A 17,632-nucleotide genomic window follows, 5' to 3' on the forward strand; every position below is an offset into this window, starting at 1 on the left:
TCCACCCCAACTGTTATAAACCTTGCCTGTCCTAAAAACCAAACAATAAAGCCCACAACACAAAAACTAAACAACAACAAAAACTGGGTCTGTGCTTAAGATAATTTTGGAATTGTTCCCACTATATTCATGGAAGGATCTTAAACATAAGCTTTACATGATTTCAATATTTTCAAGATTTTAGGATAACAATAACTCAAATTTCAAGAGGGGAAATTCGGATTATGTTATATGAATACCTCATCACCAGACCTTTCATTCTTTCATTCATTCATTTATTCAGTATTATTTGATAGTAAGTAAGTACTAGTTTGATCATTTTTATCATTTATCCTGGCAAAGCTCCTCTAGAAGAAAATTCCATGAAAGTATTCAGTACAGGGAAAATATACAAAAATATAAATGAAATATTTTATTCTTATTTATGCCTATTGGTATATTAACATCTCAATATAATCTATTTGGAACAAAATCTTCAATTCTCTTTACTTCTATCATTTATGAATTCTTATAGGGTAACATTTTTATCTGAACTGAAATGTCAGTGCCATGTTTTAATGCCAAGGGTGTTGATGCAGTCATCTTTTATATTTTCTTCTACAGACTATACAGGATTCTTTGCTTTTAATTCTTGTGTTGGATTTTCAGAAGCATGTCCTTGGGGGAAAGACATGTGTATTAATCTACTGTCACAAGCAATGTAATGGTGGTATCAGTGTATCTCCAGTTACTCTTGGCCAAATAACCAAAAACACTCACACTATGATTGAACTATAAAGGGAAGGCAATAAAATTATTACTTAGGGCTACAAGGAACACTCCATAATTTTTAGCAATGTGAAGACATGCTTTCTTATGCAATGTCTTAAAATCCATAGGGAGAAGACTAGACAGACTGCTAGTTCTAGGACTAGTGTGTATTTCCCAACACGGTTATACTTTTCTCAATTGTCCTTGTTCTGTTAACCAGGTTTTGTCCTTGTGTGTCCGTTATATCACTATCTGTCTAACTATCAATCTATCAATCAATCAATCTATCTATCTATCTATTATCTATCTATCACTGAATCTTGATAGGTTTCAAAATAATAGGCAGTATGGAGCCGTTTTTAAATTAACAAAAAAATATAGAGTCAAGCTCAGGATCCAAATCCTAGCTTTGTCACTTTCAAACTGAGTGAGCTGAGCAAGTCACATGAACTCTCTCTGAGTCAGATTCCTTGTATTCCTATAATATCAATGGACATTGTAGTAGTGCTTATCCTACGTGGTTTGGGAGAGGGTTTTATAAACTATTTCATATAAAAGTACCAGCATAATAGTGAGTAAGTTTAGCTATACATATATGGATAATAGGCATTCAGAAATCATAATGTTGTTTTAAGCACTTTACACAGTTTATTTAATTTTCACAATTGCACTGGCACTTAAAAACAACAAAGAAGGTAAGTGACTTTTGCAAGATCATACCACTAGGTAAATAAGAGTTTCAAACCAGGCTGTCTGACTTCAAAGCCAGTGCTCCTAGCATTCTTTCTACCCAGAACTATAGATTAAGTTATGATGTCAGTTTACATGTCCATATTAAACTCATGATAGTAATGTTAAAATAAGTAGTTTTGTACTCTTAAACTGATGTGGCTTTATCATAGTTCTGACTTGGCCTGGTGACCCATCTGTTTTTAACTTTCATAAAGTGTTCTCAGTCTTTGCCCATTAATTCCAAGACCCGCTGTAGCCAGTGTTCAAGAGAGATATGTAATTATTGCTTCTGTAATTATTCTTTGGGACTACTGTAATGGGTCTTCCTCATCCTGAAGCTGTGTAGAGAGAGATTCTAAATATCTTTGGCCAGGAAGGAATATTTCCTGCTTGGAGAAAGAGCTGGACTCTGACTGCTTTTTGTACAGTGTCAAGTCAATTTCTGTTAAATCTTTTAATATTGTCTTTGGAGCAATATGTCTGTTCAATATAGCTCACTGACCTCCTGACCAAGGTACAGTAACCTCGCCTGTGTTGTTGCAGATATCACAAATTAATCAAGTTCAAATGTAGTAGCTATGCTACATTTCCAAATGATGCTTGGTTCTTTTCAAATTAAAATTCCTTTTTTTCAGCTGAAGAACATAGGACTGAGAATATTAACTCTTAGGATATTAATTAAATTTTATCCCTCTTCAATTTTCCTCATGCCCACCCTCTACCACCAGCTTACACACACACACACACACACACACACACACACACACACACACCCTCATCATAAGGAACTGAACAGTTTCCCCTTGGGCTGGATAATCTTGTGTAAAGCAGAAGCTGTAGCAAAGAAGGAAAATTTTATTTTTTCTTCATGATTCTCTTCCTAGAAATCAGATAAGAAAGGATCAGAATATTTATCAGTGATGCTTCTAATTAATTAGACCATTGATAACAAGACAAAAAAAGTCAGTTCGCTCAAAATTATTTAAAATGGTTGAATTTATACTATATAATTAACCCACAGAAAACTCAAGCATAATACTTATGTAAAGGTCCTGGGATGGTCTGTCCCCAGTACACAAACATGTACTACCACAGAGCAGAGAAATTGGGGGCAATCCATTTTTTAAATATTTAGTAATGCATTTTGTTCAAGGGGTTCAATAGTGTATTTTTTGTCTTTTGACAAATAATGATGATCAAAAATATTTATATAAAAGGTTCTTATAAAATCTCTATAATGTCTAAAATAAATTACACTCTAGAATTACAAATACATATGGGAAGTCACCAAAACATTGATTTTTAAAACTTGGCTTTATAGAAGCACTGGTGCTAAAGAAAGAAAAGTATGAGAAGAAAAAATATATTCATGATATCTGTTGTAAAATATCCCTTCTACTATGAGACAACAAGTCACAAATATGAGAACAACATGACACCTTTGAGATTCTTGACAATTATCATTAACGACCCAAGAATTTAACAATCATAAAACTTCCTATATGTGGCAGGAGGAAGATAAACGTGATCAGTATCAAACAGAGTTCATGGCTGGAGTTCCATAAAATCCTCAGATATACAGCATGAGCCTAAATTCATCTTTGCAAGTTTGGTCAAAAACATAAGACAATATCTATTTGTTAAATTCTATAGCTCTGTATTCATATAACTTCTAGCACTTCAGAACTCTGTATTTTTACCAGGTAAACAAATACTAGTGTTTTAATTCTTGTTACTATATTTCTAGGAAAACATAGGCAATGTGGAATGTAGATGCAATATCTTTCTTGGTTTTCTTGCTTTCTGAATAAGCTATGATTTCTACTTTATATCTGTTTGAAATAATGAGAATGAACTCTGAACAGATGAAGTACATTTTGCATTCCAGTTTTGTTAAATTTCTATACATGTATTGTGTATTTGGGAAAAAATTCTCTTTGACAAATATTTGACTCTACTATAGAAGCTGCATACTTAATATACATAACATTCACATATAACTAAATACTTTAATAATATGATATAAACTGAGACTATTACTATTTTCTAAGAACGCTGGCTAAGTTGTCAGAGGAGAGCTGCCAGTGTTTTATTTTTTATTATGTTTAGTTAATTAAGTCCTTCTGTTAAACTGCCATTAATCACAGTATTGAATTCTTAATTTTAGTTGCTATGTTTTTCCTTTCTAGTAGTTATACTTATTTTTGATCTGCTATACATTTTTTTCATAGCATATTCTTTTCTGAAGATGTTTCTAATCTTACTTTTATTCCTTTATACATTATAAATGTAGTTCTCTCATATTCTGTGTATAATAATTCTAAATTGGAACCCAGTGCAGGAGCGTTTCTGCTGGTTCTTGCTCATTTTTTCCCCTGTGTCCCTGGTTATCTTTTATCTCATTCCAGCCATTTATTTGAAAAATCATTCGTAGAAAACATTTGAAGCCTAGTATGAATGTTTCTTCTACTGAAGAGAATTTCCATTTGCTGTTGGTCAGGGGTCCAGTACCTACCAGGAATCCATATTCTACCAGACTAGAATAATCTTAATCCAAGTTCAAGAATTTAGGTTCTCAGACCGTGTAAGACTAAGCAAGCCTGCAAGCCCATATAAAGACTTAACTTCATTTTCATTCAGTCTTACCCTTAGCATAGTCTTTTAGAGTCCTGGATTTATGTTTTTTATATGTGGGTATCACTGAGGGAAACTCTTATCAGAGTCTTTACCTAGGATTTCCTTGGACTTTGACTTCTGTTCCTCTCAAGTAGCTAAGCTGCTTAACTTTCAACAATTTTTCAGCTGCAATTTTCTCATTAGAAATACCCTTAGGGAAATATTGATTTTTAATATTAGTCATTTTTCTGGGTTATCATATTTTCTTATGATTTTGCTTGGTATAAATTTCCTTGGTGATCTTTTTAAATTGCAAACATGATTCTCATTCTAATTTGTCAGATACATCACTCCACTCTTTTCGGGGAAAGAACACCATAACATACGAGCACTTTCATGGAACTACAAGTGCTCACACTTTAAAGTTAACTTTTATCACTATACACTCTTCAAGTCTACATGCTTACACAGAACTAGTTTAATTTTCCTGAATGGTCCTACCCTGTCTCACTTTAATTTGCTCATACACTTCTCCCTACTTTGTATTACTATTTCTCTATCTTTCCGTAATAACTTTTAATTATTTAGAACACTTTATGTAAATTGATCATTTTCCTTATCTGTTTATATTTGGAATTTAAATTCTTCTCAGTTTATGTGAAATTTTAAATGAAATGTCAAGATTAAATATTTTTACATTTGTAGCAAATATATTCTATATATTCTATCAGTCATATTTTGCTTATATCTTCATTTTTATTAAACACATTGTGGTTAACTTTATTAAATAAATTTTACAACGCTATAATTTTTACTTCCAACTTACAAATTTGATATAAGAGCATGGAAATATTTTTGACATATAGTTATAATTTCCAGTGATCGGAATAGTCTATAATGTGATTTTCAATGTACTTATACATTATATAAAGTTTATTTCTAAATTAGTGGTATAAAATGTACATTTTTCTATTTTTTTCTCCAATGGTCAACTGATATCCCACGCTGTTTTCATTACTCTTATCTTTATCATCCTTCCATATCATATATTTTTCACAATGTATTCTAACCTTAACTTTTAAAATCTTTCTTTGATATAATAATTACTGAGTCATAAATGAGGAGTATCTGGTAGAGTGTAGGCACTTAATAATAATATTATGTAGTTATTGATGGATTTACCGGTTTTAAAAGATTTCACATTATTGTTTCATTTATTTCTACCAATAGTCTCATAATGTAACTAGAAAATATTTTATCCCATTCACTTATGACCCCCAAATTGAGATTTAGTGACTTAAATTCACTGCTTTGAATCTGTTATTTTGTGAGTTTTGTACCAGGATCCAAGCACCCATGGCTTAAATGGGGCGTAATCCACTCCTATTTTCACTATTCCTGCTATCTGAATAAAAAAGAGACTTGTAAACAGATTGATTTGATCAAAAATTTATATAGAATGCCTTCATTTCCACTAGCTAAATATTAATACAATAAATAAGAAAATCCTTACACTTTAATTTCCTGCCTCTTACTGTAATGTGAAGTCCTTATCCATTTTCATACCAAAGCTTATTTTTTATTAGTTTAGAATAAAGTAGCTAGAATGTGACTTTTATTCCACAGAAGGACAATTCATACATAAATGTCCACACATCATGTGATTAACAATGTTGATTTTGAAAGCAATTGATAACCTATTTTGACAAGCCTGAGTTGTATGGAGTAGAAAGAATAGCATTCAATAGAATAGGCTTTTCCAACTTGCCCTAATTATAATAAAACTTGTTTAATTTGGTCTAACTACATTATTTGTCTTCTTTTATAGCTTTTAATTTCCTGTAAAAATGTCCACTTATTTTTTTTTGTATTCTCTACTCTTTTGCAAAACAATCTCACTTTTGTTGGTATTTCTAATTCATACAAATAATTTCATGTTATTAGAAGGAAATAATTAATATGTATCTTTACATTTTCCTAGTAAATGCTGTGTGTTTAAATCTGGCAAGATCTTGAATAACGTCAAATATTAATTTTACTATTTTTAAAAATTCTACTATTATTTGAGACAGATATTCAAGCCAGTGAAATACAACATTTGTGAAAATATTGCATCGTGTTTAATCTTCCGTGGGTATGCTATACATTTAAATTAATTTTAAAGACAAAGATACAAAGTAAGCCTGTCTTTCATATCTAAATGTAACATTGAAAATATTATTTTTGTCATTTGGACATATACTTATTTGGGAAATAAAAAGGCCTTAAGATGTGTGTAATGCTGGCAGTATTCCTTGCTAGTTGCATTAGACTGGTTTTTCTCTTTGTGTTCAGTTCGTTAGTTATCTCTTTCACAACGATGAAATTGTACCTAAGGAGTTCGAAAGGATCTTTAAATTTTCGAAAGGATCTCCTATGGTCACCTAATCAAACACTCAGAGGAAGATCCCTGTACCTCTGTGATGTCAGCCTCTTTCTTAAGGAAGGGAAATGTATTCGTTCATTGCCTTTTTAAAGGCACTTACTGTTAGAGTACTTTCCTTCTATAGTTAATTTTCATCCATTCTTCTGTTGTAATAGCCTTTCCACATCTCAGCCCACTAGTAGAACTGGAAAATAGCTGGTTAGGATGGTGCTACAGTTTTAGTAACTTTGTGTGTATAAGGAAAGAGTTGTCATGATACCCATAGCTTTCTCCTTTGCGGAATTAATAATACTAATTATTAACCTTTTAAATAAACAATAAACAATTCAGACAATAAAAATTAGACATCGGTAGAAAGGGACCTTAAAATTGAGGGAATTTCTTTCTCAGAAAAGGGACTACTGTTCACGTCTTGCTGAGTTCTGACCAAAATCTGTAGGTAAAAATGAATACAATGAAGTAAGCATTACAACGGATGATTCACCATGAGGAGCATAGTGTGGAGTCTAAGGACGATAATTCATGTTAAAGTTTCCTCTTTGATAATGTTTTATCTCCTATCCTAGCTTTTCCATTATGACATAAAATGATTTATAACGTTTTAATCAAAGATAAAACATTTATAGAACCTTCTTCATTCATTCTTGCATTCTTCTATTTATTCAATAATTATTTCATGAGCCTGCTCTATGTAATAGAGACTTAAAGTATAAAAATATGATATAGCCTCTTACGTGTGATAGATAGATATAGAAAGATACAGAGGTAGACAGCTAGGTAGTTAAAAAACTGACAGATAGATAGATGATATGGTATGTTTGATACCAAATAATGTATGCAAGAATATGAGTACCAACAGCAAATTCTTAAAGAAAATGGACAATCTATTCTAATAGTCATCCTATTTGCATAGGATCAGGAAATCTAACTCAGAAATCTATTTTAAAGTGGGACTGAGAAGTTCCACTTAGGGCTAGGTTTAGAAAGCCATGGATAACCTTCACTCCTACAGAAGCAGCAAGAAATCACAGTATTAAAAAACAAACAGTTCTCTTTAAAGCCGTAATGAAGAGCTGTGGACACAAAGAAATCTAAAAGAATCAAACTCTATTGGGAGATGCCCTTCATAGGTGCATCTGGACCCATGTATAAAAGGGACAAGAAGCCCTTTTATACATGGGTCCAGTTACTGAGGTTGGGATTCGAGCAGATAAGGGAGGCTTTTTCTGCAGTCTGAGAAAGATAGCATTTGGAAAAATAGCCACGTTTTGACCAACTCTGGGCTGATATGTCAGATTTTAATCTGAAAGAACCCCAAATACACAGTTAATCCCCTTCAACAAGTAATTCTCTTTTATGTGAATTTTCTGAGGAAGCAGAAGTTGGGATTAGGCTTGGAAAATCAAAACCGATCATGTGTTCTCATAGTCTAGCACTATCAGAGACTCGTGATCTTGATTACTTCTGGTATCACAGTGTCTCAAATGTTCACCTTAATATCATGTTTAGTAATCTTACAGCCTTACAGACTTGAAGTCCCACAATCTCACGATGTGACAGTCTCAAAACCTTGTAGAACTGTCGATTCCAAAGTGGTCAAAATAGCAACTCACAAGTATAAGAAAATGAGGAAAATTCATTTAGGATAAATACAAAGAAGATCAATTAATTTAGGGATAAATACAAAGACAATGGATGACAAGGAAAAAAGAAAATGTGAATTCAAAAATACTTATCCAAGAAAAAAAATTTTAAACAACAAACGCTAAACAGATTTTCAGACAAAAAGCTAAAATAATCTGTTGCCACCATACCCATATTATAAGAAAAGCTAAAGGAGATTCTCCAGGCTAAGGGAATATATCAGATTGTACAAGACAGAATGAATACCATAAAGAGTAAATATGTGGGCATAAATAAGAGCTCATTTTATCACAAATCTATCTTTATCTTATTTAAAGGATTATTGGTCTTTTAAAGCAAGATAATAACAATGTATTATGAAGTTCATAACATATAAATTAAAATATATAACAACAGGAGTATAAAGGGTGAATGAAACACTTAGCTTGTTTACGAAGTATTATGAGATTATTTGAAAAGGCACTTTGCTTTCCTACATGTGAATATTGTAATCTCCAGAGAATCTACCAAAACACTCACACAGATGAGAAAAGATTTTGCTATAAAGTTAATAGAGTCTCTCCCTCTTCTCATTCTCTTCCCTTCTATTAATGAATAATTCAGTCTTAAAGCCATTAGTTGGAGTACAGCAAGTCAGGTATCCATTTCTGGGTCTAAAGAAGCTGTGTGGCTCAGAATAGAGTGTTAGGACCCAAGCAGAATGAATAGGGCATCCCCATGGCTGGCATGATGAGTCAGACCCAGACAGGAAACAGAGAGGTGATTCTGAGTGTGTTAAAGGAACTCCAGAAAGGTGGCAGGGGTTTTCACGCAAGTGGATTTCTCACTTGGGGAGTGTGAGCTTGAGAAGGATGGATAAGGCATCCAAAATGAAAGACCTAGCATGGAAAATCAAAAGAAAAAAGAGACGAAGGAGAGCCTCTACCCAGAGAGTGGTCCATCGTGAGGAGGCAGAGGCCAAGTGTTGTGAACCAGGCATCCGTGAATGGGGGTTCTGGGATGTAGTGGGTCACAGATTAAGTAGTTTGAGAAGGACATCCACATGGAGGCAGGGCAATAGAGCTGGAGCAGTGTGAGGAGGTATTCATGAGTGAGGGCAGATCAAGGCAGTGCCTAAGCCTAAGCAGGGTAAGGAGACCATCAATGTGGCATCAATGTAAGATGACCTTGCCCAAGACGTCAGATCTCAAGTAAGGTGGGAAGGAAGAGCATCCATGCAGACAGACTGATAATTTTGAGTGAGTGGTTAAAGCCCCAGTGGGATGAGGTGGAAATTTTCCTGGGAGGCCTGGTGTGGGGTACTGGAAAGTGAGTAGGGGGTCAGAGCATGAGTAGGGTGATAAAGTAATCTGTACAGGGAGAAGAGTGGTAGCAGAGATAGTATATTGATTACATATGGAGGGACTGATCAAATAATTAAATCCATTAAGAGTAATGGGGTCATATTTTGTACTGGAAATATGAAGGAGAAAAAAAGTGGAATTAACCCTTTGACTTTAGGGTTGAAAGGACTGATGTGAACTTATGCTTTTTTAAAATTAAAGACATTGCTTTTTAGAGCAGTTCTAGGCTCACAGAAAAATTGAAAGGAAGGTATAGAGATTTCCCATATATTCCTGCCTTCACACAGTCATAGCTTCCCCGATTATCAACACCCCTGTGAAAGTGGTACATTTATAACAACTGATGGATGTACACTGACACATCATAATCACCAAAAGTTCATAGTTTATTTAGGTTTAACTCTTGGTGTTCTATGTTCTATGGGTTTGGATAAATGTATGACCTGTATCCATCACTGCCCTAAAAACCCTCTGGGCTCTGCTTATTCATTCCTTCCCCAACCCCTGCCAACCACTGCTATTTTACTGTCTCCATTCTTTTACCCTTTCTAAAATGTCATATAGTTGGAATTACACAGTACGTAGCCTTTTCACATTGGCTTTTTTCATTTAGTAATACACACTTTAAAAACTTCCATGTCTTTTCATGGCTTCATAGCTCATTTCTTTTTAGTACTGAATAATATTCCATTATCTGGATGTACCACAGTTTATTTACCCATTAAGCAATTAAAGGACATCTTAGTTGTTTCTAAGCTTGAGCAATTATGAATAAAGTTGCTATAACCATCTGTAGGCAGCTTTGTGTGTGGACAGATTTCTTTGTGTAAATATCAGGAAACACGATCGCTGGATCACGTGGTAAGAGTAGTGTTAATTTTGTAAGAAACTACCAAGCTGTCTCCAGAGTGGCTGAGCCATTTTGCATTCCCACCAGAAATGAATGACAGTTCCTGCTGTTCCACAACCTTAGTAGCATTTGGTGATGTCAGTGTCCTGGATTTTGGCCATTTTAATACATGTGTAGTGGTATCTCAATGTTGTTTCTCTTTGTATTTCTCTGGTGACATATGATGTGGTGTCTTTTTATATGCTTATTTGCCATCTGTGTATTTTCTTTGATGGGGTGTCTGTTAAGGTGTTTGACCCATTTTTAAATTGTGTTTGTTTTCTTATTGTTGAGTTTTATGATTTGTAAATTTTGGATAATGCCCTTATCAGATGTATCATTTGCAAATACTTCCACTCTCTCTGGGTTGTCTTATTCTCTTGGCATTGTCTTTTGCAGAGCAGAAGTTTTCACTTTTAATAAAGTCCAACTTATCCATTCTTTCTTTCATGGATTATGCTTTGATGTTGGATCTAAAAAGTATCACCATTTCAAAGGCCATCTAGATTTTTTCCCATATTATTGTCTAGGAGTTTTATAATTTTGTATTTTACATTTAGATCTCTGATCCATTTTGAGTTAATTTTTAAGAAGGGTTTAAGATGTGTGTCTAGATTTACTTCATGCATGTGGATGTCCAGTTGCACCAACACCATTTGTTCAAAAGATCATCTTTGACCCACTGTATTGCCTTTTTTTCTTTGTCAGATATCAGTTGACTATATTTGTGTGGGTCTATTTCTGGGCTGTCTATTCTGTTCCATTGATCTATTTGTGTATTCTTTCACTAACACCACACTTCTTGATTACTGTAGCTTTATAGTAAGTCTTGAGTAGTGTCAGCCCCCCAACTTTGTTCTTCTCCTTCAATATTTCATTTACTGTTCTGAATTTTTCCTCTCTATATATATTTCAGAATTAGTTTGTCGATATCAATAAAATAACTTGCTGGGATTTTTATTCTGATTGCATTGAATCTATAGATCAAGTTAGGAAGACATCATGACAATATTGAGTCTTCCTACCCACGAACATGGAATATGTCTTCATTTATTGAATTATTTGGTTTCATTCGCCAGAGTTTTGTAGTTCGTTTGTTTGTTTGTTTTGCATGTAGGTCTTGTCATATTTTGTTAGATTTCTACCTAAGTATTTCCTTTTTTGGATGCCATTGTAAGCTGTATTGTGTTTTTAATTTCAAATTTCACTTGTTCATTGCTGGTATGTAGGAAAGTACTTGACTTCTGTATGTTAAATTTGTATCCTGCAACCTTGCTTTAATTGCTTATTAGGTCTAGGAGTAGTTTTGTCTATTTTTCTGGTATTTTCTACATAGATGATCATGTCATCTACTAACAAAGATGGTTTTATTTCTTCCTTCTCAATTTGTACACTTGTTTTCTCCTTTTCTTGCATTATTGCATTACCAAGTACTTCCAGTACACTGTTGAATAGGAATAGTGAAAGGGAACATCCTTGCCTTGTACCTGAACTTAGTAGGAAAGCCAAGAGTTTCTTACCATGAAATATGATGTTAGAGGTAGGTTTTTTGAAGAGATTCTTCATCAAGTTGATGACATTACCCTTTAATTCTTAGTTTACTTAGCATTTGTATCATAAATGGGTGTTGGTCAATTCATACTTTTCAATATATATTTTGAATTAAATACTGAGTGTAAAGTGTGAGCATACACATACATCCACATATGCAACCATGTATACTTACATATTTAGGAGATATATATATATATATATATATATCATACATATCATACTTATGTATATATGTATCTTTCCTCCCTATATAAATTTATACATATATAATATTTATCCTGGATCTGAGCACTGAAAAGACCTGAGACAGTGACACCCCAAAAGCAATGAGCACGCATGAGATTCTAAATATCCTTCTCCACTTAAGGAATGCACATCCCCTTGGAATAATGGCTGATCCCAGGTCTGAGATCGTGAAAGTATAAGATGAACTTGAGTATATTGTTATGCTAGAAAACAAAGAAATGTTCAGAAAATAATGGGGGAATATCGAAAGGATAAAGAGGTTCTATGGAGCCCCCATTGACTAAGGCAGAAATAATTTTAACATCAATATAAATAATGATACTAATAGATTAAACTTCATTGCAAAAATGTCATTAGAAAGTCATTAGTCCACAGATATAAATAAATAAATAAATAATTTTATAAAGAATGTGATATTGACCTACTTTCTAAGTATTTCACAGTTTGTATTAGTATAAAATGGAAAACTGCAACATTATGAGAAAGAAAGTTTGCAGAAAACACCTTAAACAGTTTATCAAAGTAAAAATAATCAATAATACAGTGGTTTTCAACCAAAGGCACTTTGGTTACCCTGACTGGCTTCTAGTGGATAGAGAAGAGGGATGCTCACCAACCCACAATGCACCAGAACATCCCACACAACAGATAGTATCTGGCCCCAAAGTCCAATAGAGCAGTTTATGAGAAACCCTACAATAATGGGACAAATGGAAATCATATGCCACCTAATGGGATGGGGTGAGAAGAACACAATATTTCTTATGTGATATATATGGCAAAGATGCATAATATGAACCCATTCCTGAGGAAACAGCAGACAAACCAAAACTAAGGGACTGTCTAAAAATAACTTGCCTCTTGTCTTCAGATGTTTCGAAATTATGAAAGTCAAGCAAATAATGCAAAATTATTCCAGACAGTAGGACACTAAAGGGACATGGCAACTAAATGCAAAATTTTATTTTAAATTTGTTCCTTTTGCTATATGTCATTATTAAGAAAATTAACAGAAGTAAGTGGGGTCTGAGAATTAGAAGTTAGTTATGTAGTGATGTTGATTTCTTAATCTTGACGTTAGTAATAAACACTAAGGTATTTGGTAATAAGTCATTACTTTTGATGGTTTCTTTAGTCAGATTGTCTAAGCTAAACAAATCACTAAGATAGACGAGAGGGCTGCAGTCACTTTGAAAGCCAATACATGACTTCTCCCAGCCATTCAATCAAACATTAATCTAGGTGCTGCTGAAGAATTTTGCAATGTAATTAAAGTCCATAGTCAGTTGACTTTACAGAGATATCCCTTTCTGTGGACAAAAACTTGAAGCCCCACCCATGGAATTCTAACTTTCCCATGATCTTCCCTTCCTGACTGCCAGCCTTCTGGATTTCAGACTTCCTTAAGCAGTCTCCAAAATCAAATAGCCAATTCCTTGTAATACATATTCTAATATCTTTACCCTCTGCTGATTCTGCTTCTCTGCTTGAACTCTGAATGATACATTACTGGTTCAAAGGTTCAGGAAAAAAGTTTTAATATGCTTGCAAATTTTCCCTAAATTTTGATTGCTTAAAATTTATTAAGAAAAGCCAGTAAGAAGACAAAATGCAATAGTAAATAGAACTTAAAGGGAGAAGTTTGTCTGTGAAGAATGAAGAAGGACCATTTCAGGAAAAGAAAAACACATGTGGAAAGAAACTATAATAAAATACATTATTCATACACTATTCAACTAATAACAGGTGAGAAGTTTATCAGGACCACGGTGTAGTTTTCATGAGGTATGTGGGCAAAGCAGAAAATAAAACCTGAAAGCATTGTTGGGACCAGGTTGTGATGAACTTTATATGCCACGCTAAAGTATTTGTAATGCAATCTAGGAGCAATAGTAAGTTAAAGAAAATAGGTAACTAGTATTGTGTCATAGTTTATTTGCAGGAAATAAATCCAGTATGGATGTGGTGGGAAGGGTAGAAATAGATGATAGAGTCTCTGAGTACAGGTGAAATAAATTTAGTATTGTTAACAAGATACTACGCGATCCTAGTCAGGGAAAGATGAAAGTTGCACCTAGGTAGTAGCAAAGGGGTTACAGAAGGGCATATTTGATATGGAATCTGGAGAATTTAAAGACTGACACACAAAGAAGTGATGGAAGTGAATGAATCAATGATATTGCTAAGGGCTTCAATTTGAAAGGAAATGATCATGCCGTAGATGGACTACCGAATTCTAGGAAAGAGCGGAATCCAGGCAGGAGAAATAGAGGTCAGTCTGGGCTATATTTGACTTACGTTTCATGTAGGGTGATAATTTAATGATGTAGAGTGTTTTAATAGACATCTTTTTGGATGTTACAGGGCCTTAAAATCATCAGAAGAGTTGCACAACTATATTGGGAAGTATAAAAATGGCTGAGATAGAAAAAATGGTATTTTTAAGCAGGAAGGGGAAAGAAAGTTGCTAAATGTCTTCCCAAAACAATCTGATCATAACTTTGAGTCAGCATCATCTATCTTAATATATATAGAGGTGGGAAGGTGGAGAAGCAAAGACTTGGAAACAATGCTCATTCTAACCATCCCATTTAGAATAGCATTTCTAAATGTTTTCAATCATAAATATGCTTATCTGTGCACAGGTAATCAAGAGATAATTATTTCCCTATTTCATATATCCATAATGAAATATTCACTTACATTTTAGGCAGAAGTTTTCTGAAAGCCTTCGGAATATTTTTCTGTTCTCTCTTTTGTAATTAAATATGCAAAACATGTTTCTCTTGGTCTCTGGGATTCTTTATTCTTTGCCATTTTGTGACATTTTGAAAATAGTATAGCAAATAGAAAAAGGCATGATGTGCCCTTTAGAAAACAATGGCACAAAATGCTTATAGTTTCAAAGCTGAACAAATGACTTGAAATGGATGGAATCTGTTCTAAAAGAAGCCGATATATCATAAGTCACAAAACACTAATCTAATCGGTTTCAAGATGGCCTGTTTTCACTGAATTTTTTTTTCATAAATGGTATTATTTCCTAGAATATGGTAACTTCTAAATGCAAAATTTTCAAGTAATCTGTACACTACCTGGAGCTAATGCAGGATGCTATCTTTGTTTCAAAGAGTCAGAGCATTTGACAGAACTCTCCAATGGAAAAGGAAGTTTAACTAACCTTTCCCTTTATAATTTGAAAGAAATAATCTATCAATAAGTATGTGATAGTTCAGAGAACAAAGAAACTCACAAGGGGCTTATTTGGATTTAGAGTAACCGCTAGGTTTATTTTGACCTTATTTTTCCTCTGTGCAATGTGGATCTTCGTGTTAAGTATTCCATGGGCTTACAATTTGCAACATAACTGATTGTTTTATTCTGGCAAAATGAGATAATGCATGTAAAACACTGGGATATAGGTGTTATTTTTATTATTGTCACAGCTTCCACATTTTGGAAAACAGTCAGCCTGCTTGATGTCAATATCAATTACAGTGTTACTTGATTTAATCTCTTACCTGCTCAGTTGTAATGGTCAGACCATAATCCGATTTACTTCATGGTAGGGTTGTAACAATAAATTGTAGTTTTAGACATGAAAGTACTTAAAATATATTCAGTGCTTGACACACACTATATTTCTTTTTCCATTTCCAAGTACCTTGATGTTGGATTATTTAGTAAGTGCCTAGGTGCTAGATTTAATGAAACCAAGTATTTTTGAAACACCCAATAATTTAATTCAAAAAGTCTTTTCAACATGAATGATTATTTAGGCATAGTGTGCTCTTTTTATTAACGGTAGGTTGATGTAGAATTAGTATGCTATTTTCCCACTTTTTGAGTATAAATATCACTGATCACAATTCATAAGCTGTAAGCTGTTTTTTCATCATTAACAGGATCCTGACAATAGAAAAAGCTGTGACCACTTGCTACAGTATAAATGCCTTGTGTACCATACCTGAACAATTCTGTTTTTCCTTAGGCTACATTTATAATATATTTTTAAATACAACCTTTACTCTGTTATATAATTTGAATTATATATTAAAAAGTTTTATAACCATATTTCAGAATTGAAGACTGGGCTATATCCCCAACATTTCCACAATTAAAAAGAGTTTATATCATTTAAGTAGACTAAATGAAATACTATTAATTCATACCTAGTAAATTTCTCCATATGTTATTTTTTCATGTCAGCCATTCTTGAATAAATATGCTCTAATTTGGATAAATTCCACTAAACCGGCATTAGTAGTTACTTAACATGGTATAGGGTTTTGTCATTTACACAATACTTTCAAATGGATGAGTAAAATACTCAAAAATAGTTTAAAAAATGTGTTATATGCCAGATGCTATGGTAAATGTATTTGAATATTAACTTCGTTGTACAGATAGCTTAGTAAAGCATTATTGCTCTATGCTTTAGATAGGTCTTGAGACACTAACTATTTAGTTGGGGTACTTGTATAACAATCTACGAATAATAAGTGGAAGATTTAGGGCATATAATGCTGATTCAATGAATTTTCAGGAAATGATATGGCAAGAAGTAATGTAATTTTGCAATACTACATTCTACTGCTCTTAAAAGAGTATATGTTTTGTGAGATAAATACTAAATCTTAAATGCATCAACTCTAAAAGAATTTAAAATAGAATATGAGCATTACCACTGAATTTTTTCACAGTAAAAACCGAGTAGCTTATTACTCTTAGCATTCTTTCTTTTATTAATTTTTTTATTGGAGTATAGTTGATTTACAATGTTGTGTTAGTTTCTGCTGTTCAGCAAAGTGAATCAGCCATACATATACATATATCCACTCTCTGCTACACTCCATTCCCATACAGGTCATTACCGAGTACTGAGTAGAGTTCCCTGTGCTATACAGTAGGTTCTTATTAGTTATCTTTTATATATAATAGCGTGTATATGTCAATCACAATCTCCCAATTTATCCCCCCTCTTCTCTCTTGGTAACTGTAAATTTGTTTTCTACATCTGTGACTCAATTTCTGTTTTGTAATTTACGTTTAATCAAGAAGACATGACCTGTGACTGTAAATGTGCACTTGAATCCAGAAAAGAGTTAAGACGTGATTTATGAAATCTATTCAAGAACTTTTCTGTAAGAAATAACATTTATTTTATCAAGGGAATACATAAGTACTTATTATCAGAAACAACAGTTACTCTCTCCATCCCACACTTACCCTCAGGATTGTTACATCTATAATTTTCACCATAAGCTTAAATGTCGATATCTTAATGTTTTCAGATTAACACAAATCTATTCACTCTCTGCCATGAAAGATAAGCATGTAACTGACTTAAATCTCCATTGTTTCTCTCCTACTCTCATCCCAAAGTTTGATATTTATGTGATTATATGTAGTTTTCAGTTGCATGCCTTTATT

This window comes from Eschrichtius robustus, chromosome 6 (genome assembly GCF_028021215.1).
Source record: "Eschrichtius robustus isolate mEscRob2 chromosome 6, mEscRob2.pri, whole genome shotgun sequence".
NCBI lineage: Eukaryota > Metazoa > Chordata > Mammalia > Artiodactyla > Eschrichtiidae > Eschrichtius > Eschrichtius robustus.